Below are 26102 nucleotides of genomic sequence, written 5' to 3'. Positions count from 1 at the left end.
AAGGCCGGAATTTAGCGCATAACGTGTAATGAGGCCCTTCGACTGTCCGGAGTGTCCGAACTCGAAATGGAGGTGCCCCCAGACAGGCACGATGTCTGGACATGTCTGGTTTTGCATGATGCACTTTTAATTATTTCGTGGACACTGCGACTGCTCTACGGACACCCCGCGCATGCCCCCTGCAATTCTGCCCGATGGGGGTCCACGGACATCAATTGACGGCACGTGTGCGGCATGACAGCGGTGGCCACGAATGGTGTCTGTGGCCACAGACAGTTTAAAAGTGTATTTCCAGCCAATCCAGGCTGTTTAAAGCAGAAACATTGCACTTCCACAGCTTCCAGACCCATTCTTGGTTGTTCTGGCAACTTTTTACAACTTGTCAAGGCTTTTTTGTGACTCAGTAGTCCGCAGACAGCATGACTGTCTATGGACGGTTCCTCTAAAGGGATCCACCCATTACTTTTCCTTATTCTCAATTTGGCTATCCAGGAGTAAGCACCTTTTTGCTGCAATTCTGCATTGCAAATCTGTGGAGACATCATGGCATCTGTTATGGCCACTTCTGCTCCCCAACAACCCCGACCACCACCACAACAACCTGGAGGGCCTGTACAGGGGAACAGGTGCAGAGATACAGATGAGGATCAAGTGGAAGAAGATGATGAGTTGAAGGAAGTCTCTATCACCAGTACTCAGAGTGAGTCCTGGGTGTGGCCATTTTTTACTACCGTTGGTATTGTCCCAAAGGCTCGTGCAAGCAAGGTTTGATACACTGAGTGCAAAGTTGTACTCAGTCGTGAGAAACCTGGATTATATTCCTAATGGTAAACTTCCATGAGGCGCCACATCAAATCTAACCACCCGACTGCTCTGAGAAAGGCGATACCTTTTTCAGGTAAGAGTAGGTTGACTTCCTCCACTCCCATGATCTTCATCTGCTCCTGTTATCACAAAGGATACTCCTTTGGGGCACAGGACCCCAGCAGCAGCTTCACAGGCCATACAGAATGCTCTTTACCCTTACTTTTGGATGGTCACAATGCTATGTTTGTACTGTGAAGCACCAATCTGTAGGAGGGAGCGGTTTTGAAGTGCTTTCAAGGCTGCGGTAACAGAACACAAGAAATACCGCCCCCACCTTCAATTTAAGGCACGCCCAACATCTTCTTTTGTCCGCATGTGCCTTCATTCCTGAGGTTGGTGCCCCTTCTCTCCCTTCCCTGCCTACCGTTATTCGCCTGGAAAAAAAGCCCCAAAAAATGACAAAACTAAAAAAACACAAAAAAGGTTTCTTTAGGAGCCACCTTTCACTGTTAAAAAATCAAAGTGAGAAAAAAGTCACAGGCCCCTGTGGAGCCAGTATAGTCCATGGACCGCACAGCAGTCCGTGGACATCTAAAATTTCCAGGTGTTTGGTGGGAGAATTGAAATCATTTTAATTGTTTCGCATTAAAAAATGGTGGCTCCTAAAAGAACCTTTTTTGTGTTTTTTGCTTTTATATATTTTTTTACAGTTTTGGTTTTACAAACTGAAATAAGAAACATTTTACTGAATTTAATTATTTCTTCTCACTTTTTACAAAAACTGTTTCAAAGCATTTTTAATATTTTCCACAAAAATCTGATTACCCACATGAGTTAGATGGACTCGATCTCAGAGAAAAATGTTGGCAGTATTAAATTTCATGTTCTCATTATGAAACAATGTCATGCCAACATCTCGCAGAAAATCACACACAGCTTTATTGACGTTGTGCCTCGCTTTTTCCATTTGCGGACCAAATAAACTCGAGCGCATCTACATGTGTCTCTGGTGCAAGGTGTGAAAAAATAATTTTCGAATTAAGAAACATTTCTTTCAACCTTCCCAATGTCGGCATTATTGCAAACTGCAATGACAGTCTAATGTAGAGGAGCAGCTGTATACCTCAGGAGGAAACCCCACTGCCTACCTCCCATATGTTGGAAGCCTGAGATTATGCCGTGTTTGACACCAGCAGTTGTGCCAATATCGCAACGTATGTTCGAAAGAAGCTACCCATTGAGAGAACACTATTGAATGTATCTCCAAAGTGACGACAATGTGAGGGAGGAACTCCCTGAAGGAAAATAAAAAAGAGCAAAGAAAGAAGCCTGTGGCATCACAAAAGTATGAGCGATGTCTCAAGATAATGGCTGAAGAAAACTAATAACAAAGTAAAGAATCAAGTGAACTTTTAGATATGAAAATGAAGATTACAAACCCACAAAGTGCTGCAGAGAATCAAGCGTTCAATAATTGTACAGATGCTGAAACGCAAGTAGACTGAGTTATCATAGTAGCTTGGTATATGTAGTGAATAGAATGCAGGTGAAGCCGCCATTGTAAAGAAGCTGGACATCGGTATCATGAATTTTAGTAAGCCAGGACCGATGAAGAGGGAAGAAGAAAAACCATGTTGCAGCAAGAATAAGCTGACTCATGGTGCAACATGGCAATGCTGTTTGACTATAAGTCAAGACTGATGCGGTCAAGGTCGCTTAACTATTCTATAAAGGAGCGAACATGCAAGGATGAATCATCACTTGTTAAGGTGCAAAGAAAGAACACCAAGGGTGCCAAGTTTAATTCATTTAAGAAATTTAAAACCTGCAAAATTGACCAAATCGTGGTCTCCTGTCACGTGAGCCAAGGATGAAAATAGAGTTTGAACTTGGAGTCCTAGAACACGCTAGTGAGTGCCCGCACTCCCATGTATTCTCAGATACAAGGATACTTTGCAAGGCCAAGTTCAAAGACAATCTTCAGGGCATAAGGCTTGGGTGATGAGAGTTTTAGTGCTAATTGGCTGGGGAGGTAGAGTCAGGCCCATCTCCTTGCACCTCGGTCTGGGCTTACGTGCTACTAAGTGAACCGAATGTTCCAGACATGGCACAAGCGTGCCAACCAGTTGTGGTGGTCCACATAATGAAGGACTTTATAGTTTAAAAATCGATAAGAAACTGTGTATCTAATGTTCCTGAAGAATACATGTTTTAGAGGTAGGCAATATTGTGCACCTGACAGTGGGAAGCCAATCATAATCCCAGTTCCTATCAATGATATACTTAGATGTTCCCCTTAAACCTATCCCTATCCCCAGTAGGTTTTTCATTATTTGCCACGTAGTATGACGTCACCTCTGACGTATTTTGGATATGTAACCTCTGTTTTGTGAAAAGATCGCTGAGAGAAATCAAGCATACGCCCATTGATGTTCATTGTAACTCCTTGTTTTAGATAATTGTTAATAAAACAGTACTTTGCCATCTTCTTGAGTTGGTTCGGTTATTTGGACTCAGAGTTATTCTGTGTGAACCCATCCATTGTATGCAGGTTCCTAAAGGGCCCTAAACTCACTAGTCACATACCCCAAACTGTTCCCTCCACAATGAACAATAATAATGTCTGTATGTTTCAATTCAACCATATTTGCACAAAATGGGAGCAAGTCCACCCATTTCATGCCTTGCACTCCATACCAGAACACTAACTAATTCAGGGAATCTAAGATTTCTTCAACCAATGGACCCATGAGTCTCCCAACATCCATACACTCTGCTTTCTTAAAGAAATTGCCATGGCCATTTTCAGTCCTCTCACGACTCCTTCTATCAAAACTCTTCCACTTATTAGGATAAACTTCCAGGTAGGAAAGCGGGGCTACTAGGAGTTCGCAAATTTCAAACTCATGGAAGGCCTAACCCCTTCCCTTTCCAAAACGAACACAGGCCCAGACAGACAGCAAGTTCAAACTGTGGTTTATTACAAACAAATCCAACAGGGATCAGAACAAGGAACAGGCTCCTGGATCGTCTCAGTGATCCCTGGCTCACAGGCCAGTTTTTAGTCAAATCCACATCACAATGACGTCACAAACTGGGCACCTCTCCAGCAATCCTGTGGTACAACTGGATTGGGAGCTGAGTGATAGTCCACTTATGGCAGACCCTATAGCCGTTAGTTTATTGGCTCTCCCATGTCAGATGGCTGACCTGTTTCATCCCCAAAAAATGCTTCTTCTTAATGTTGCAGTGTGAGGGTCTGATGATTGGTTGTAGCCCCGCTCTACCCACCCCTAGGGTCCTGTATTGTGATTGGTTAGAGCTGTTGCCCCCAGACCTGGGACCCAAGACAGTTCTCGGCACAAAGTATATCTTATCAAGGTGACAAGAGGAACTATGTGTCTGCATTGTATTGTGTGTGCACCACCAACAGACTATGAGAGTGCTCGTTCTCATCATGCAACACTCGGCTTCCTCTTTAACAACTTGTTGCAAGCCATTGTCGGGCCGGCTCTGCTTTCCCAGCTGCTAGTTTCGGTTTATCATCAGCTCGGTTGGTCACATGTCCAGAGATCAGGTTTCTGGGTTCTGCAGCTCTGAATTAGTCTGAATAAAGTGATTTATTTGCATTTCTTGCAGTCAGTGTTACTGTAGGTCAGGGAATGGAATGTCACTCAAATCTAGTACGCTTGGCAGCAGGTCCTGTCCCACACGTTCGCTCTTCTGGGCAGCCTTACACTGCTTCGTTCAGCTTCAGCCGAGGGTCTGCAGCATGTTGTAATTTGTCTAAGCCATAACAGGCTTCTACATTGCTATTCTATACTGCCCGTAGGTTAGTCGCTTTATGGCTCTACCAGGTTCCTCAGGTGCTCCTGGGGTTATTTGCATCTAAGCATCTGCAAGACTTTACACAGGATTTCTTGCTTATTGTTTCTGCGTTGCTTCGGTCAAGCTAATGGCAAAATAATAAAAGTAATCATGCCCTTCTTATTATGACTTTTGCCTGTTTTTCCTGCCAAATGCCAAATGTAACCTTCCAACATAATTACCTCACAGTGCGATGCTGCCAAAGATCATTTCAATATCAGTATGAGTCAGAAGGTCCACACCTGCCCTTAAGACACCATTTTGTGTTTGAGCATCCATTTTAAAATATATCCCAGTCTGCCTATTCTGCTACCCAACCATGAGCCAATATTTCATTTCTTACTTTGTATCTCTTTTTCATAATATATTTTTCCATATTCATGATATGTGTGTAATACTTGAAGCACTCTTGACTTGTTGGGTCATTCTAACCCAAATATGCACAGCCCCACGTGCTCTTTTTTTACCTAAAAATAAAGGTGCTATAATTCTGAATATGCCTACCATGTTATCTGTACTCAGGGCCGACCTTAAGGGCAGCAGCGCCCTGGGTGAATTGGCACCCCCCCCTCGCCCACCACGCCCCCCTGGTTAACAGGGGGCAGGGCCAGGATGGCCGGCGAGGAGGTTAAATAGGGTGCGTTAGCAACCCATTGCCATTGAATGAGCCCGCTGCCGCGGGTTCATTCAATGACAATGAGGCGCCTGCCACGCCTTCTGCCACCACGCCAGCTCGGGGAGTCCTTGAAAGACTCCCCGGAGCTGGCGTGGTGGGGTGCTAATGGCACCTTTTCTTGTGAAAAGTGCCCACGGCAGAGGGGCACATTTAAATGCACCACCGCCGCAGGCACATTTTACAGTAAAAGGTCACCTGCTGCGCCTTCGCCCACAACGCCAGCTCGGGGGAGCCCTTGAAAGACTCCCTTGAGCTGGGGTGGTAGGGGCAAAAGGCGCCCTGGGGTCGTGGCACCCCAGGCGTTTGCCCGGCTCGCCCCCCCAAGGCCGGCTCTGTCTGTACTCAGTCGAAGGAGGAGGGGTCTGACACCCCTATACACTCCTCCCTCTGGTCAGTATTCAACCACTGTTCAATACAAGACCACTACACCCAATGTCCACCCTCTTTCATATGCAGTGTACCTATACATCCGTATCTCAGTCACCCCCCTCAGAGTGGAGCTTCATCTCAAAATGGGAGGTATCATAAAACCCATTTCTAAGGAATCAACAGTGTCTTCAATCATATTGTACTCTTTTAATCTAAGACATATATGTATCTCCTTTTGTCAAAAGACCATTGTAACCGTTTCTCCCTCTTTGAACCATTGTATGTACGCATCCCCTAAGAATAACTTTATTTCCTCCTGTCTGGATCCTACCCCTATTACCCAATTAAAATGAACATAACATGCACAAGTGATTTCAGCCACCACAGGAATCGGGAGAGATCATTCCTTAAGGGAACCCACCAGCCCATTTTCTCCTATTATGTTCATATGCCACATTTCACTGTTTATATCAATTTTTTCCTGCCCTTTCCCCATGCACATTTGAATTTCGTCCTCGTCTTCCATCGGCACATCTTTCACCCGATTCATCTTATTTTGCTTATTCTGCGTCCAAATACCTTCTTTATTTTTAGCCTATTTGTTTTATTTGTCCTTTGAGCTGTTTTGTAGCAAGTACAGAGGCCCCTTAATTGGCCAGTCCTTTTGTATTTACTTGGTTCTGTTTCTGATCACAAAGAACTCAAACTTTCAGTCTTCTTTATTCACATAGAATAGTCCAGGGAAGGGCATTCAATTGTTTCTGGGGAACACCAGGGTGGCAGAGTCTCATAGGGAAAAAGTGTTTTGAAGGAAGTTGCAACTGGGCATCTGGCTGGGTCCCTCAAAGCCCTCTTGACTCTGGGCTTTTCTCCCTGCTTGTAGGATCGGTTGCCATCAATCACCTGGTGTGCAGGTTCCTCCCGTCCATCTGTAATAAAAAACGTAATTAATTTCTTAAAAAGTAAGTGAATGTTTATCGTCAGTACTGCCTCCTCAAACCCAAACCTTAGAATACTCATGTCCTTCCTTTAAACACTCCTACCTCCTAAAAACAATCATTACTGCATTTTCTCTTTTTCTAATATAATAGAATGGCTGCTTCTTTCTCCCTTTGCTGTATCACCTATGCTCCATACATTCTGGCTGATACCTGAGTGTGGCTATGCCATGAGACCATAAAGCATATACATGTTTTTCTTTTCCTGGCATTTCCCTATTTTTTTCATGGGCTTTTTTCCCCAAAAACTGTATAAAGGAAACATTTTCTCTGTTGTTGTCATTCTTCACACGATAGAGGAATACAGTCTCCTTCCTTATGATAAAAATAATAAAAGACAAAACAAACAAATTCAAAGCATTTTTTTGAAAAATGGATGCGTCTTCCTCAGTCGCTTCCTTTCTTTCTTCTTGCTGCATCCATAACTGAAGAAGAGGACGCTGGTATAAGTTCTTGCTCCCTGTAGAAACACAAAAGAGTGGCAAAGTCATGTTTAAGTTGGCAAAGTGATCAGTTACTTCCCTATTGTAGGTGCACTTTTTAATTTCCTTCAAATTTTCTTAAGTGTAGTGAAAGGCCGGTATTAGTCTTTTCTGCTATGTTGAAAATGTTCTCTGTACTTTTGAAGTCCTCCTCCTGATGGTGTGTGACTGCGGTCTTTTCTTTCTTTGCTGTATTTATTCTGTTGAGACATAATTAACATTTTTCATTGCCCTTCCTAGACTAATCTTGCCTACCCCTGTTATTTGAATGCCAGCACTGATTCTATTAAGTGCATCATGTGAGTGTGTCATATAGAAATATATTGTTTTGCCTATCCTTAATTTTTCATGCATTTGCAAAAAAAAATCATATTCGGTATTTCCTTATTACTTGAATTACAAAACGGTTACTCCACCTTCTATCCAAAATCTTCTTCATTCTTGTCATTAAATATGGATATACAGGCATATATATTCTATTCTATGCTCACACCTGTTTGCACCTTTCTTGGGAAAATGCTACCTATTCAAAAGGACTGTATCCCTTACTACCTTTTTTCTGTACTCACCTGGGTCTTCTTACTCCTAATAATGATCAATAAGATTTGCTCACACACTTACTGTGTCAACTGGTACTTACCTTTTCATTCTCTACTTTTCCACTAGTTCTTACTTTTGTCATAATGTTTTCTTCTCATTATATTGCTATACTCCACTAAGGCCATATAGACATCCTTCTGTGCTCCAAAAGTGACAATATTTTTCATCTGAAAAACATGAAACAGCATCTTCATATAAACATGAACAATGTTCTTGTTACTTACTCTTGTATGTTCTTTTGTGCCATTCTACTAAACATTCTCTCCTATTGTTGGATCAATCTTGGCCATCCATACCTTTTTGGCCTTTCATTAATCACATTTTGTTTTCATCAAATATTTTACACTGATCTATTGAAACAAGCACCATCCATTGTGCTCATTGTTTGCAAATCTGGATATCTTATCTAGACCTTCCTCCATCACCATTGTCTCACAATGTTAGTCTTTGTTCCTTTATTTATACCTCCTGTCAACTTGTGTTTTTAGCTGTTTTAATATCCATTCATTCCTTCATCCATTCATTATTTATTTATTTATTTCTCCCCAGAATTAACGTCAATCTTCTTAGTTTTGAACTTCTTACTTCAGCGCTTTTAGCTATAATTGTTTATGATTATTTTACATTAATTAGTTTAACTGTAACACAAACCTCTCATGTTTTACATATTTATAATCCCGTATGTGTGTATCTTTTATTTTGTGCCCCTATTCCTTCCAATAGACCCATTTCATGAGGGCCTGTGGTCCACAGGGCACTTGGCACTCTCTCCAAGTCTTCTTGCATATATGCTGGGATCTGCCGCATTTTTATCATTCGCTGTGGTTCCCCTTTTCTCTATTTTTATCCAGTATGTGATGCTCATAAAATACCACCACTTCCTCATCTGTTGCGTCCTTTCAAAATATGTCATCATCAGTGATGTCAGTCAACCTAGACCCTTCTTCAAGAGCTATCACTGTTCTCTATGATCCACCCTCATCCATTTCTTCGTGCATCACCATTTCCCTTCGTACTATGGCTGCATCTAACTCTAGAGGGATTGTCAGTCTCCCCTCTTCATCCATAGGTATCTATGGTCTGAACACAAATTCGGCAGGTATGCTCACAGTCCTCCCCACTAAACCATCTAGCAATGTTAATAAAATCCTCACCCGATAAAGGAAAGGCCCCTGGCTCCACTGGAATGCCTCACAGAGCCACTTGTCCTGGGAATGGCAGTATAAATTCACCCATGATTAAAAATTGTATTCCAGGAGTGGAACACACTATCCCTTGGTCAATAAATGAAATCGTCATGTTAAGTTTTCTCATTAAATCTCTTCCCATAATATTAACTGGAGCCTGTTGCAAATATAACAAAAGGAACAGTCATGTCACACTCTACTAAGGAGACTGGTAATACATCAATAAAAGGAACTCAACTCGTGGCTCCAAAAAAACGAAACCCTTTGAGTATCTCATAACACTTCTCAACATTGGATACCTTCCCTCCCGTATACATGAACATATAGCCTCAGCAAAGGTTTTGTCTCCTCTCGTCACATTAACCTTGGCTCATCTCGGGGGTCTGGTGTCACTGATAATTCTGAACACATCAAGTCATCCTGTGAGCTGTGCTATTGTGAGTACATGCATACCCCCGTTCCTGTCAAAGGATGTCCTCCTACCACAATGGCACCTCCTATTCTGGGTGTCAATACCTGTCCATTGTTTGCATATTGCTAAGTCTGTATGGGGGCTTGTTGCATTGCCCCTGTAGTGAATTCATTTGCACTTGCCCTGGCTGCTGTACCAGTTGCACTCTCAGCGCTTGCGTCTAATACAAGTTGGATCGGGGGCAACCCCTTCTCTTATCCCTTCTTAAGCCAGTAAATTCAAAGTATTCCTAGCTCTCATCCATTTATAGTTTCCAAAATCTAGCTAATCTTATATTTCCCTTCAATAAGACATAATGTTCCTATCTGGTATTCATAATGTAAAACAAAAACATCCCATGTGTATGTATGTGTGTGTGTGTTCTTATTGCAATATTGAATTCCTTCCCAGACTACAGATGTGTGTTTTTATATGCATTGCCTGCAAACCATTGATTGCCTGTACTTCCACAAGTACATGTATGTGTGCATGCATATGTGTGTTTGCATTTGCATGTGTGTGTATGTGCATTTGTGCATGTGTGTGTGCATGTGTGTGCATGTTTGTGTGTGTGTGTGCCTGTGTTTGTATGTGTGCACATCTTTGTGTGTGCATGCATGTGTGTGTGTGTGCGTGTGTGTCATTCCTCCTCTCCTTATAAGCATATCATGAAAGAGATTCTAACCTTAATCATCTCAACTTTTCCCCAATCTCCTACAAAATGTCTTCTTTGCTCATGTCTCCAAATTCTACTTGTTTTCCTAGTGTATTATTTCATCACGTATAATAATACTCCATGTTGTGCTCAATAACTGTGCCAAGGCATCCTCATTTCTCTTTGTCAGTGCCCAGCCTCACTTACACAAACCCTGCAAAACCCATAAATAAATAATGCACTCCTTGTTCTTAGAGTCAGGCCAATCAGGGTGTGTATTTCTATAAAAAATACTTCTTTGTATGCTCAGACCGTGGAAAATACTAGTGCACTTTCTTGTGTGTTCTTCATAGCTTAATCCCTAAACTAGTGCACATTATTGCCTAGTTAGTTACTGAGATTTCTCCTCAATACAACTGTTAAATATATCATGCTTTCATCCATATTGTGTGTAGCCTTAGTCTTGGTGCGTTTTCAAGTATTTCCCCTCATTACTTACTCCGCCCCTATTTTTAAATATAAATGTTTGCATCACTACATGCACCTTTGACATCATTGCCGGAAAAAGTGTCTTTATCTTATTAATGCTTGCTATTCCGCATAACTATTCACTGTGCATACTTTAATATCATTCATTATTGCATTAATGTACTATTTCATGCAATGTGCACTCATAATTACATTTTTATTCTCGCAACATCCTTTCACAGTTTTTCCTTTAGACATATATATTTTTTTCTTCTTCAAATGCCTCTATTAGTTAACTTGTGAAGTGGGAGAAACATTGTCCCCCCTCTTGAAACCTGCGCAATCTGCTGTGGCCCTGGTGCACATGGCTGAGTCTGCATATATAACATCCCCACGACTCTGCATTGTTTTATGGTGCATATCACGTGCCTTCTCTCTGTCCCCAACTACCAATATTCTCACTATTTTATTTTGGTCAACCACAGCACTCTCCTGTGCTTTCATTTGCAAACTGTCTTTCTTTTTCTAGTGCACTGAAAACCTCTTAGCAAAACATTTTCCCTCTTTTCCTCATCTGTGCAATTGGCCATGCGTGCCTTATGATCTATACTTTTTCAAAAATGTCCCGTCAATCACCCACAATAAACGGCCATCTTTTCCAACATAGAATCAACAAATCAGGGGCAATCCACTGGGTTCCCAGTGTGAAGTGACTTGTGTGACTTCCAACCAGTGACTCAATGGGGCCTCCCCAGCTCACACATGTACAATAACCGGAAGCAGCCTCCAGTACAAAACACTATATTCAAAATAGAGTTCAACCCTGGCAGAATCAACAATTCTTCAAAATATATATCCTTTGACTGAAATACCAGGGGTTTAATTACCCCACAATGTATTAAACCAATCCAGTGTTTCTCTAACACCTGGCTTTCAATAAACATACATGAATGCCATGAAAAAATGCTGTTTCTCAAAACTTACTCAATTGTCATTTTCTTCAGCTAGTGTTTGTCATTTTCGACCCATAACTGAGCGTGCCTACTCAAAGACACAAGCATTACACATACATATCTTAAAAAATCTTTAAAATACAAAAATGAATTCAGTGAGTTCTGTTTCAAAATTATATTTCCATAAGGATTAGGGGTAGCCCTGGCTCACTTTCAGCTTGGTACCAAAAATATGACTATTTCCCAAAAAATATACAAATGACCCACTACTTATTTCAAGCAAACATATATACATCAGTTTTGGCCCTACTGATTGTCACTTGTTTCAATCATTCCTTCATGACTTTTTATGTATTTTTCTATTACAATGTTTAATATACATACTTCCTTTCTCTCTAGGTTTCTGACAATTTTTCGCAAATGTTTCAAAAATATATTATCTGCTTCACTGTGCAAACTGATACATAGCTGTTTTGACTGGAAAAGCTATCTTTTTTCAAAATTCATGCAGCCTTAGATTCCTGCAATTTATTTAATTACTTCTTGGCTCAGTCAGCTTTTATCTTTTAACTTTGAAACAAAGTCCTTGGAAGAAGAGCCTTGGCTAATCTTTCAACTGCATCGTGGTTTCGAACATAAATTTCACTTGTGTATGTCAGTGCTAGATGTTTTTCAGCTGTGTACTGTGGCAAAAGTGGCTATATTTCTGTTTTGATGCATTTTTTAAAACATGTAATGTACCAAATTACCTTCATTTGCTTAACCAGAATGAGAACCTACTGTCGGATTTTGAGTCATAACTCAATTTAATAACTTTTTTCCCCTAGCTATGAAAATGCCTGCAGAGTCTCTTATATGTCTTTTATCTGTCTCTTCGCTCTGCTGATTAGCTTGTCAGTTTTCTATCGTTTTAAATGTTTTAGATCATTAAAAGTCTTATCTTTGTGAGTACATAAAATGTAAACGTTTGCCTGCCTTCACTCACGTGTTTTAAAGGTGCAAAGTGGAGTCATAATTTGACTGCATTTTTTTCTTTTTTTGTTTGTTTTAACAGCAGCGTTGGAACATCTCAAAACAGCAAATATGAGCCCGCCCCATCAATGGCTTGCTCAAACCTCTATTTTCATTAGCCTATCTATTCTTTTGATTGCCGCCAACCACTTCCCTAAATAATTAATATAACTTCTTAACTTCTCCTCAATTTCCTTACACATATGTCGCTCTTTGACTTCTTTTCAACATAAATACACAAACAGACAAAGTGGTCGACTCTTCACATTTAAATCATGGTGAGCACCCTCATTATCTTGCCCCTAATAATACCCTGATCACAGAATTTACATTTTTATCTTATATCGGCCTGTCCTATACATGGCCTATTTTACTTTAACTGAAGTGCATAGCAATTTCTTCTGAATCCACTAGGGTTAGGACTCCCAGACTTTCTCTCTCTCTCTCTCGTTACACAAAACCAAACAAAATCTTGTGTTACTTGTATTTCTTCCCCATTACTTTCCTGTTACTTTCTAAACTACCACAATCCCCTTAACATATACATAACATGATTTTTCCTTTGCCTCTGTCCCCTATAATACATACCATAATTCACAGATGCCAAGTGCACCATGCTGACAGTCATGGGGAGATGCCCAAGACAAAGTATGAGAGCACACTGCAGTTTTGCCACTCACCCATCTCTTTCAGGCATCTCACCATCTCTGTCAACACGCCAACTTGAAGCCTGGCTTGTTGTCCGTGGATCTTGAGAAAGACTTCAAGTCCCTTTGTGGTCGCCAAGTGTATATGAGGGTCCTTCTCTATCCCATCAAGCTTTCTGGCATCTGTGAACTCTGAGACGGGAACAAACGAACGAACGCACGGGTGAGTTTCACAGCCATCTTTATTACAGGTTACAAGACACTCTGGAAGGCACACACAGTCATTCTGCCCTCCCTTGCTTATATAGGCCTAGTTGAATGATGCAACACCCCCATGCAAATTACTACCTTGTCAGAGCATATATCTGATAGGTCCATGGAAAAGCCATTCTTATCTTTTGATTGGGTCGGTCATCTGTTACTCACCAAGCCCACATTAGCTCATATTTGGCAAACACTTGCTGTCTGACACATAGACTGATAGGCTATTTGAAATCCCAGCTGAACACAATTACACATTCTTCATCTTTTGCCAAGAACAATTATAACAACATCACTTGTCAATTCTTATCTACTCTTCGAGGTTCTGCCAAGTTTAGTCAGTGTCTCATACCATGGAAAAACAAATAAGTTAATTTATTTGATGGCAAGTACTGCAGCTGATTTTGTCCTCATTATTATGTCTTGTGTCTGGTTTTCCTGCCAAATTTAACCTTCCAACATAATAATCTCACAGTGAGATGCTGCCAAAGATCATTCCTTTACCAGCATGAGTCAGGGCTTCCACACCTGCCCTTAAGACGCTATTTTGTGTTTGAGCATCTATTTTACAATATATCCCAGTCTGCCTACCTTGCTACCCAGCGGTGAGTCAATATTTCATTTCTTACTTTGTATCTCTTTGTCATAATATATTTTTACATATTTATGTTGTGTGTGTAATACTTGAATCACTTTTCACTTCATGGGTCATTCTAACCCAAATATGCGCCACCCCACATGCTCTTTTTTACCGAAAATTAATGGCACTATAATTCTGATTTCTGCAATACTGGAACCATTGATGTGCCTATCATGTTATCTGTACTCAGTTGAGGAGGGGTGGGGTCTGACACTCTATACACAATATGTACATGTTGTGTTTAAGACAATTCTACACTTGCCCTGCACATGCTGCACTATTTTGCATGGGATGGAATCCTGCTCTGACCCAGTCTTTGCTGCACCTGCCTATATAAGAAGAAAACGTATACTTGTTCTCCCAATGCTGAATGTGTTTGCTCTGCTCCTGTCAATACTGTACTTATATATGTGAGGTATGTTTGCTGTACCTATTTCTGTGAAAGGAAAGCTTGCACTGGCCCGGTATATGCCATTCTGTATGTGTGAGAGGGAACCTTGCACTGGGCCTGTCCATATTGTATGGTATGTGTGAGAGGGAAGCCTGCAGTTTTTTTTGTGAGATGGCCACTTGCACTGATCCTTCACACATGATACTGTTTATGTAAGAAGGAAACTTACACTTGCCCTGTTCCTGCTTCTCTGTGTGATAATGAATCTCGCACTTGCCCCACACATGAGGCCATGCTGTGTAATGTTTACTATTGACTATATAATGCTTAATGTGAGAAATGATCTTTCACTGGTCCTGCCCATGCTAAACTTGTATGTGTGAGATTAAAGCGTGTACATGTGTTGCATATGTTTTTCAGAAGGAAGCTTGCATTGGTCCTGCACATGCGGCATGCTTCCATTGTGCTGTACTTGGTTGTGTCGAGTGAAGCTCGCCCATGTTGAACCTGTTGTGCATGCTGTACTTTTCTTTGCGAGATGCTTCCATTTTCTGAATATGAGATTCACATTGGAATGCCTACAAATGCAGCTTTATTACCACTAAATGTTCCTCCATTTTACTCAGGGGAACATAAGGGCACCTTCAAATCTGCACATTTCGTTCATCTTTTGTCATGTCTTATGTCAATCGTTCATCTCTTCACATGCTCATACACGTGGTTTAGTAGAGAGCAAAAATGTTTGGTAACAAAGTAATTTACCCCATATCTTTGTGGAGGTAAACGTATGAGGAATTCCCAGGGATTTTCACAGTAGAAATAACGTTATGGCTCACTACCCCATTATATGCATGAAGCTTGCACATCTGTTTCGATTGCTATACTTGATTTTTTATAAGGCAGACTTGCACTGCTGCTACAAATACAGTCTGTGCATTAATGCTTATGTGTGGCCCAGGTGGTGATGATGTTTTCTTGATTGCCCCAGTTTCATAATATTGTCTGATATTTGTTTTTCTAATTCTGACTGGCACAGCCATTTTTTTAATTTCCTGCTTGATCTGTCCATTTCTAGTTCTGTCTGAATGTTGCAGTATGTGTGACATAGAGAGTTCCTTAATTTATTCTGCCAGTTAAAGGCAGTTCAAACTATGACATGTTTAGGAAGATAGTGTTTTATTTGTGAGGCGCAGCATTCGCCACCACAAGTGCAACTACTCCCAAAATGTTGAAGGTCCTGAAAAGAGGAACTTCGATTGCAATTTTGAGGATTTGCCAACCAGTAGAACTATTGTACATGTTAAGTGTTTCCTTGTTAGAGAGGAGAACTGCTGCAGTTATTAAGGCTCTGTGGTATGTTCAGAAGGTGTTCCATAACCACCAGTGGTTCTGGAACACCTTCGGCAGTTGAAAGGGAGCTTGGCAGAGGTGCTCTGTGCTTCTTCTGAAATAAACGTATTCCTGCCAAACTTACTGTGTCCTGTTTACGGCATTCCACCCATCAGTGGCGATGAGGTGGCGAAGTTCAGTCCACACAAGGCGGCGGAAGGAAGAGCACAAGATAAAAGAAGAGGCGGTGGTCAAGAAGTGGAGAGCTGTGATGAGAGAAGTACGATGCTGGAATGGGGACGTGTACGTGGAAGAGTTAAGACATTTCCAGTCAAGTTTAAGGATTTACTTTGTGCTTAGATTTCAACACCAATGGTGTAATTGTGTTTATGTTTATTACTTGTCACTATAGTTTCTTCTTTATTGATTCTTAAAGGTAGTTTTCTTTGGGGGTGATTTATGTTGTTGTTCCTTCATATTGTGGGGAACTGGCCGCACCTTGTGCACTACAGGCTGTGTCCTTGCCTTCATCTTGATACAGTCTTCAAAGTCCTTTAGCTTCCCCAAATTCTCTGTGAACACCTTTGGAAATTCTGAGGCCCATTATCATCCACTTCCGCTATCGTCACTGGAATAGGTGGGTTTGCCTGAATGCGAACCCCTAGGTTCCTTTGCTCCTCCCCTCCCAACAAGGATGATCCTTTCTTTGCCGCTAAAATGTTTGCCACACATTCCCTACCTTTATAGCCAATGAGCCCTCAAAACCTTGATAGCAGCTCTATTTCACTCATCGTAGCCACATGGCTGGACTTGAGGCAGTGCCAATTCCTGTAATTCTCTTGATAAAGTTCCTGTCAAGGTTTCCTCCGATACAATAGTCCATGGAGAGGCACTGTCTACCTTCATTGGTATCTTTGAGCCATCAATATGAAAAACGTCCACAGGACCTTCCATTCCCCCAGACACTGCTGATATTTCAAATATGTGTAGAGGGTTGATTTCCCCACTTTGGAGAGATGGAGCACTCCCTTGTTTACAATGATGTTGCTTGTAAATGACCCTTGCGTCTGCACTTGATGCACTCTGCATTCCTCGCCGGACAGAACACACTGGTTGCTGAATGTCTTGGGTTGCCAAATCTGAAGCACTTGTGTCCTGTTCGCTCCTTCCTTGTTCCATAGAGTCTTCTCTGGCTCACTGCGCACTCTTCCTGATTGTTTTTTTCTATTTACATATCTTTCATATACTGCTTCGTCTGCTCGATGCCCCTGGTCAGTTCCACAGCCTGTCCAGGGTCAAGTCCCTTGCTAGTACTTTTTCTTGCTTCCTGGGATTGTTGGGTGCACCTGACCAGTTCATCTCAGATCAGCGAATTTGTTAAGGCATCAAACGTGCAAGTGTGGCTCAATGTCATCAGTACCACCACATACCCTTCTACTGGTTCCATCTGGTCTTCTGCCTTTTTGGAAAAATGTGTGTCTTTCGAAGGTCACATTTTTCTTTGGCTCAAAATGTTCCTCGATTATCTTCACAGCCAAGGTGAATTCATCCAGGCCCCCTGCTCTTTCACTTTGTGGTTCTGGAAGACCATCAAATACACTGCGCCCCTCCGGGCCCAGATTGTGGAGGAATAAGGATTGTTTCCTAGAGGGTTTAAACTTGTCACCACCCATGGCCACAATGTACGTTTAAAACATTTTGTTCCATCTCTCCCATCGTATTGGTGGTGTCCGAGGTTCAGCCAGGAATGGGGGTGGGGGAGGTATCGCTGCAGTTGCCATGGCTGGATTTGATTTTTATTTGCTGAAATGTTATCACACTTTCCTTGTTTCCTTAATAGATTGTACTTTAAAATTGCTGGGTTTATGAAATGCTATCAGTCTTTGTATGTTTTATAAACTGTGCTTTCCAACTGTGGTAATTTGCCTGGTTGAATGCTATCTCTCCTTCTTAGTTTCCTTAATGATCTGTACTTTGAAATTCCTGAAATGCTATCAGTCCTTCTTTCTTCCTGCGCTCTGCTTGTTGCCTATGCCTCTTTGTATGTAGAAAGTTTCAGTTGATGGAGTGATGCATTGTGCTGGCCGGGAGAGAGAGGTGCTGATGAGCGTAATGTCACGCTCGCAATGCTGGTCGGGAAAGTGCAAAGCTACTCCTGCAAGTGTTATAGATATGCGACACAGAAGAAGTACTTTGCATTTATTCAGGATTAACTATAGAGCAGAACTATTCATGCAGATTTTGTGTCGACACCGAAAACTGAATCACCTCCTGAGGAGGTCACTAGACAAGTCCGGTCTATGAAAGGCTCCTCCAGATAGGTGGACTCCTGTCCCTCCAAAACCACAACACCATCAAGGACAACATTGACTCTCTCGGCCAGCCTTGGCTGACCTCTGCAACCTCTCCTTCACCACTGGAGTTTTCCACACTGCTCTTAAGCACTCCCTTGTACACCCTTTCCTCAAAGAACCTTCTGCTGACCCATCCATTCCAGCAAATTATCACCCGATCTCCATCACTCCGTTCCTGGGAAAACTCCTGGAGAAGTTGGCTATTTCCCAACTTACCCTCCACACTGAATCTGTTGGTTGCTTCCATGCAATCAGTCTGGCTTTAGAGCATCCAGAGGCACAGAAACTGCTCTTCTGAACACCAGTGAAGATCTGCTCTCAAATCTTCATTTTAACTCTCTCTCTGTCCTCATTCTGCTCAACCTCTCCTCTGCCTTCGATACGGTAAACCACAACACCCTGATCGTATGTCTCCATGATACCCTGGGTATCACTCATTAGGCCCTGGTGTGGCTAACCTCTTTTCTCTCAGACCACCTATCCCATGTTGAAATGGGGTCCTTTCTCTCCCCTATCACTCACTCTACTTGCAGTGTCCCTCAAGGATCTAACCGATCCCCCTGGTTTTTCAATGGCTACATGGCCCCTCTGGCCTGTAGGATAGCCACTTTCACCTCCAACGTTCAGTGGTACGCGGATGACGCACAGCTCTTCCTCAGGCTACCCTCGGCTTCTTTCTCACTCATACCAGTCATGTGTCGATGGACATTAAACATTTTCTATTTAATTGGCAAACCAAGCCCATCTGAAAATCAAGAGTCTATTGTGTGCATTAGAAAATTATTGCAAATCAATGAACTGTTACAACTAATAATAAACAAAAGTGGCGCAACCCATCTGATCTCAATTGAATTATTGTGACTATCCTTGGCCTCAAGCCCAGGGACGACATCTCTCCAGCTCTGAAATCCCATCACTGGCTCCCCGTGGCTGGAAGGATTAAGTTCAAGACCCTTTGCATTGTCCACAAAGCTTTATGGGGCCTGGGACCACTCTTATCTGCAACACTCTCTTCCTAAATACTCTCCTTCCCGAAGCCTCCGCTAGTCTTCCTGCAACTCTGTGTGGGTGACCTGCTTCTTCAAGCAGAGAGATGAGGGGAGATCTTTATCCACTGCAGGTGCTTCCCTCTGGAACAGCCTACCTGCCTCTCTCCACCTTGAGTCGGATCTCCTAAGTTTTAGAAACTCCCCAAGACTTTCCTCCTCGCCTCCTCCTTCTCTCTCCCTCTCCCCTGCTAATCACCTCTTTCTGCTCTATCACTCTCTTTCTCTACTTCTGCTCAGTTTTGCTGACTGGTTGCCTGGTGTACATTCAGAGTCTCACAGGTCCCAAACCTCCCTTGCCAGTCTCCTGCACTTGCCTCCTGGCCTTGTACTTGCTGCAGCACTACTGCACTTCAGTTTCGACCCATGAGAGTGGTATCTCTCTGCATTTAAACCATGTTCTGACGTGACTGGGCAGACTTGGTCCCTATTACCCCCCTCATGCATTTCCTGTTCTGTGCACCTGCATGATCTGAATGTACCGCGCCTAGTAAGATTGTTTTTCTTGTCTTCCTTATGTCTCCCCCCCATTCATGTTTGTGCTTAGAAACACTTGTGTATAATCGCATAATAAATAAACAATCAATCAATCAATCAATCAATTTGCTGGCTGTTGCCAAAGATCTCTAATTACTAATGGTACAACTTTGAAGGCTTTTACCAAGAGCAGAACTACTCATCAGGTTTTTGAGGCTTGGCCACAGAGAGAACAACTCCTGAAATTTTAAAGACTCCACTGCAGAGTGGAACAAAACCTGCAACTAATAGAGTTCTTAACAGAGTGGAATTATTGCTGCAATTTTTAATTTTCTGTTCGAGCCGAACCACTCATATATGTTATGACGATTCATCCCAGAACTGAACTACATGATCAGTTTTGAAGGTTTAGCCAGAGAGCAGAACTATTTATGTACTTTGTAAGGTGTCACCACCTAGCGAAAAAACTCATACCTTAACAAAGGGTTCATCATTGAGTGCAGCTACTCCTGCAATTCATTTGGCTTTGACACAGATCCTCATCACTAAAGATTCTACCTTCACAACCACATAGAGTAGGGAAGGATGGTGTTGGATACTGTGCCTCTCTGTATCATGTACTGCTGTGTATTCCAGGTTCGCCTGACTGAAACAGGACAATACATTCAGTAAGCGCATGCACGCCTCTTCATCTGGTCCCACCAAATTTGCCCATATGCAAGCACAGCCATCACCTGACCCAGAGTCAGTTAGTCCAACCAAAATGCACCTGCTGATGCTTGATGACACATCTAACACTGGCTGTGAAAGGACAGGCATAGTTGGTGGTGGTGCTTACTGGTACTCGTTATGGTATGAATCGCGACACCATACTGGATCACTTGATGTTATAGCATCCACCTCTCCTGCACCACTGGGGGGTCCTGCGCTGACGTGGTCAGTGATAGGGTCCATACTGATGAGCAACACATGCAAGCTGTAAGTTTCATGGTGCCATCAGAAATTGTGGCTACGCATTGCTATCAGACCCAATAATGTGGCCCTTACTTGTCTGATCTCTTGTGACCATCTCCTTGTTGCAGAGGATACAAACCACATTGCTCACCTACACTTAGATAATTGTCTCTACTGCCATATATACCTTCACTCATGCCTAGTGATCCGCTCCTCCTCAACTTTACACATCTAATCTGGATCTTCTTTCCGATGGATCTCACCTTTTTCCTCAGCATGAGTGTGAGCCCAGACACTGGACTTCAGTTCAAGTTTGGCAGTAATTTGGCAGTAAATCCACTAATTACCACCAAAATGTGTTACTGTTGGTGGGGAGGATAGGTCAGGAGCAACTCATTTTTCTTGGAAGCAAGACAACGCAGCACAACACAGGTTTGAATCCCGATCCTGCACTTAGAAACCAATCTTTGGTATTAAGCGTGTTATAAAAGAACAATTGTAATTATAAGAAAAACTGTCACCGCCACATGGTCCCGTGGATTTACCACAGTATTACAAGTTGGGAAAGGGCTGTGTTAGTCCCCATTTCTGGACTCCATAGGACTCCATGGGGATTTTGGCAGAATGAATGCGAGTAGTGCTTCCGCCATAGTGAATCTTCCATTGTTTGCATTAAAATGGAGAATTCCGCCACTTCAGGGCCAAATTAGGGATTTGGTAGGGTGGTAAAAATTGAAGTCATTCCTTTTACTGCCAAAACACGTTGTTGCCTAGAGAAATGCCAGAGTTTGAGATTCATTCCAAACCTTCCAGCCTTCACTTCTTTTGTTTTGTCATAATCAGCCTGAGTAGGAAGGGTATGCCCAGATGTGGGGCCGGTACATGCTGGGCTTAGAGACCTGAGCGTCTTCTCAATGATGAGGCCATCAAGGTGGATACATGTCTGGGGATGCTTGTGGTCCCATCCATAAGGGATGTGGCCAAGCAGTTAATAATAATAATAATAAGTTCAGGCTGGACTGACCATTTTGGGGTGGGGACCAAGCCTGATTTGCATAAGGACTTTCCCCTTTTGTAATGGATTAGCAGGTGAAAAACACTGGTTTAGAGGGTTGCACAGAGCAATGCCTGAGGTTAAGATTAATTCTAATTCTTCCAGCCATTACCTCTTTTGTTTTGGTAACAGAATTACAGCCACTTTTTTTACTGCTCCACCAAACTTGAAATGATTTCCATTGTTTAATCCAAAGTCTCAGTAGCAATTAAGACCTGCTCATGTATGAGCAACATGACAAGGTATTTACCAGAAAGCTCCATGAATTCATACTCCACTACATTTACCCCCTCCTACAATGTCATGCCCCCTACATTGGCCTACTCTTCACCTGCAAAACCATCCTTCACGCACTCTGCCTTGACTTCCTCTGCCAGACCATTCTCTAATGGCCCTTCTTCTATCTTCTGGGCTGAGCTTACCCTAAAGGCTTTTCCTCTTCTACCTGCTGTTGTTGTGGATGATGTCGCTGCACACCTGCACCCACAGCCGCAAAGGGTTCATCACCCTCCTGCATGACCAATGTCACATCCTCCTCCTTAGACAAGAAATGCACCTCTCCTTCGTCTCTCTCTCTCTCTCTCTCTCTCTCTCTTGCTTTCTTTGGTATCCTCAAAATGAAAAATCATTTCTCTCAGGCCATGAAAAGATCCCTAATATTAAAATAAAATGCAAAAAACACAAGCACAAAACGTTTGACCAAAACAATTGACAAGTACAGGGGTCATAAAATTAAGAGCCTATGTGGAAAGGGGGCATCCTTTAGTTATTTTTGTTTTGTTTTTAGGGAAAGTGAAGTGAAACATGGACCGCAGAATCAGATTTGCGATTTTTGGTTACAAAAACACAAAGCAGGCAGAGGAATATGACAAAGCGGTATGAAAGAGACAAATGGGTAAAAGAAAAATAATCCTAACTCTAACAAATCATCAAAAACACTCCTAAAACTCCCACAAATGCCTTCATAAAGTTAACAGCATGGTGGTATGCCTCAAAGTGTGACCTCACCCTTTTAAAAACCCATATAGAAAAACCCACAAAGAAAACCAGAAGTGAGTTCAGCTTTTTAAAACTTTGCATCACCCTTTGGTGATTTGAGGTGTCTAATTGGCTGCTACAACTCCATTCCCAGAGTTTGAAGCTGCCTATTGAAGGCTAAAATCACTTTGAAACACACAACTTCAGCTTGAGATGTTAGCACATGTGTTGAGCAATGAGAAAAACCAAACCCTAAGGAAAGTATCTCAAGACCATAGCATCTTTAGAGTATGTGATGTATCCTGCCTCCTGCAGGATCTACCCTGAGCCAGTAATAACAAGGAGCAGGAACCAGGCTGACTCAGGTATGTAGAAAATAGGAAACACGCTTTATTCTCTTGGTTACAGGTTCAGTATAGAATATAGGAGAGAGAGATCATTAGTAGCTTCTTCCCTGGTTCCCTGCCCAGCTCCAAGTACCTAACCGTCTCCCTTGGAATCTCCAAGAGCCTGAACCCTCCAAGCTCCCCTAACATTCCACTCACCTCTTACACTGACTCAGACCTCATTCAGACACATGCAGGATACCACATATCCCCCCCCTTTTTCAATCAAAAGAAAACACCCAAACTCACAACCACGTAAGGACTAACAACCACAATATTTTACTAGTGCTCCTTCCACCCTGGCCTGCCACACCAGGGTCTTGGTGCCGCCACCACCAAGCACAACCTTGCCACATGGACAAACAAAACAAAACTACAGCCATCGACCCTCCTAAACTAAACACCTTCCACCAAGACTGCCACTCTTGGCCTCAAGTCTGCCACACTTGAGCACAACCCAAAACGCCCCAAAAATAGGCTAACTACCTTGCCAAAACTGTGTAGCCACGAATCTTGCAAACTTACACAGGGCCATCACAATAGTCCTAAACATGCCATCAAGGATCCCATGTACTCTATCAACTATCCCAACAACCATGCCTCATCCTCCTCTCCTAAGGAAAACATGAAAAAGGAATGAAAAACTAGGAAAGAGACATACAACACAAAGATCACGGAAAACACAACCACAAAAGGAAGAATTTGTGGCTTAAAAATTGCATAGCACAAGCTATGAAAATTGTTAACCTGCAATTACTACCAGATGACAAAATTAGTAATGCGTTGCACATTCACGTTTGCAAAAACCAAAAATTCAGATGTAAACATTTTGACACTACCAGATGAAAAGAAACCAGTAGTGTAGTGCAATTTCAAAATTTTGCAAAACCCAAAAGCTCCGACACACCACTGGGATGAAAAATCAAATGGTGTGACCTGAAAACTCTGGAAATATATTGAAAAAATGTAATTCAAACTGAAATTAAATTCAGTAACCCATGCCAGTGTACAGTCCACAACTTCAATACTACATAAATACTGGCTAAACACTGTGTGCCCTCCACTACTATTAAATACCACTTGTAAACTGGCGTGCAAAAAAAACAACAAATATCCTCCTCCCACATGCACCGCCTGGCATCACAGAACTAACTAGGGAAAACCCTAAACTCAACAAAAGGAAGCATCTTGCCGTGCGGTTACCTACAACGCAGACAAACTAGTGTAGCCCCGAATATGTAAATATACACTACTAGAGAAAAAAAAAATTCTCCTTTCCCTTCCTTTTACGCACAACTGCGTTGAACTCTACAACAACCTAAAGAAAAGAAAACGGGCCCCGTGCCCTTAGGTATCCAATAATGGAACACTCTACTGTGTCCAAACTCCTTGGGGTTACTCCTGAAGGTTTTAGTACAACTGCCACATACACCTGGCCAAAGTGTATAAGCCTAACCCCTTTTTGCATGCATGCAACTAAATACTCCGTCATATTTCGCAATTACTCCACTACGAACGTGCATACCCACACACGTCAACAAAACAACTAGAAACAATGTGCAACTCTAAGTACGTGCAACTCCAAGCACGCACACCTACTACACATACGCGATTACATACACAAATACACTGCTGCAGAACCAGCTGCCTCCTGTGCGCACCTTTGCGCCACTTACTAAACTCCACTTGCACACACATACACAAGCTTCAATTCACATTGATACCATAACTTCAATATATGTAATACACACATATAAATATTGCATTTCTAAAATTTGCATTTCCTAAAATTTGCCTTTTTCAAAGTGTACCTCTCATTAAGTATAAAAATTATCATGATACCCCAACAACATATAATGTGCAATTCTACAATAATTTGAGCAATTCTACATAAATACTTCAAAAATTGTGTGTATAGTGCTTCAATTTCCGTTAAAGTGCCTATTTGTGTTATCAAAGTCCTCTGCAACAAAAGAAAAATCTCATCACTATGAAAAGAAAATTTTGCTTCACAATATCTCCAATTGTGCCTATCTAAAACAGGGCAAATCGTACCGATTGCATTTCCTTTATACAGTGCCTATAAACTCACACTGTACTTAACAGCCCATGCATGTCACATCATTCATCTCTAATAATCCGTAAACTCAAACACAATGCCAGTGTTCAGCAACAATCCCACAAAATAGCTTAAAATGCATAATTTGTATTTCAGCATCAAATGTTCATTTTATACTGAACATTTTCTCCCAGAATTAAACGTGTCAGTTTAAACAAAACATTACACATGTTGCTCCCCATATCAAATGCTGCCTCCACAATGCTGCAGAAACAGAAATTCGACCGCAGGTGTCAGTATACTATGAGACCAACCTGTGGCTCAGTATTGGTGTCACTAAAATAATATGCAACTCCTTTGCTTGTGCGCCGTAACTCTGCGGTCGCATATACAAATGTACCTCACTCTCCATTTGGGAAGCTCGTAACATCCACTTGTCAGCACCTTGATAGACCCTAGAGAAATCCTCCGTTCAGTGCTGCCATAATTAGATAATCCGCACAAAACTAAACACCACAACTGCAATCCGTTGCTTGTTTTTGAATGTTCTGTACTAGTGCAGTCCATAATACGTGTCTTCGAGCAGCCGCTGCCGACTTAAATTTATTCACTCCAACATTCCATATAGAAGCAGATGCTCTTCAATTCCGCAAACGTCATCACGTTTGCACACGTTTTGAAAGCCTTTCCTCAAAAGCGGCCTTCATCACATCGCAGGCTCCGGAGCTTCGCCAGCAACAATGGAGGGCAGACTACATGCGTTCCAGCTCAACGGCAGAGCTGGAACGCAGGGGTTCAACTGGGTGCGCGCCAACCAGGACCCCATACAACCCTCCTGGACTGCCCAAAACATTATTATTTTTTTTTTTTTTATTCCACTCACGATATCCTGGCGTTGGACTGCAAGTCCCAGAATCCTCTTCTCTGCATGAGCGCGACGGCGCTCAGCTCTATTTAATGCACAGTTCAGTTTTGGCAGATTCTGGCAATCTCTTCCTGGCA

At 42.2% G+C, this 26102-nt stretch overlaps 1 long non-coding RNA gene across 1 annotated transcript; it reads right to left on the bottom strand.

Annotated features, from left to right (window-relative positions):
* Positions 1-3766: 3766 nt before the first annotated feature.
* On the bottom strand, positions 3767-25831 carry LOC138467563 (uncharacterized). The gene is made up of 3 exons (XR_011268111.1): positions 25501-25831; positions 13205-13363; positions 3767-7399 (listed from the first exon to the last, which is right to left on the bottom strand). It is a non-coding gene; the product is annotated as an uncharacterized lncRNA (long non-coding RNA).
* Between the last annotated feature and the right edge of the window lie 271 nt (positions 25832-26102).

This window comes from Ambystoma mexicanum, chromosome 4q (assembly GCF_040938575.1).
Source record: "Ambystoma mexicanum isolate Mex_15411 chromosome 4q, UKY_AmexF1_1, whole genome shotgun sequence".
Taxonomy (NCBI): domain Eukaryota; kingdom Metazoa; phylum Chordata; class Amphibia; order Caudata; family Ambystomatidae; genus Ambystoma; species Ambystoma mexicanum.
The sequence above is the reverse complement of the archived record's forward strand: the minus strand, read 5'-3'. Positions and strand labels throughout refer to the sequence as shown.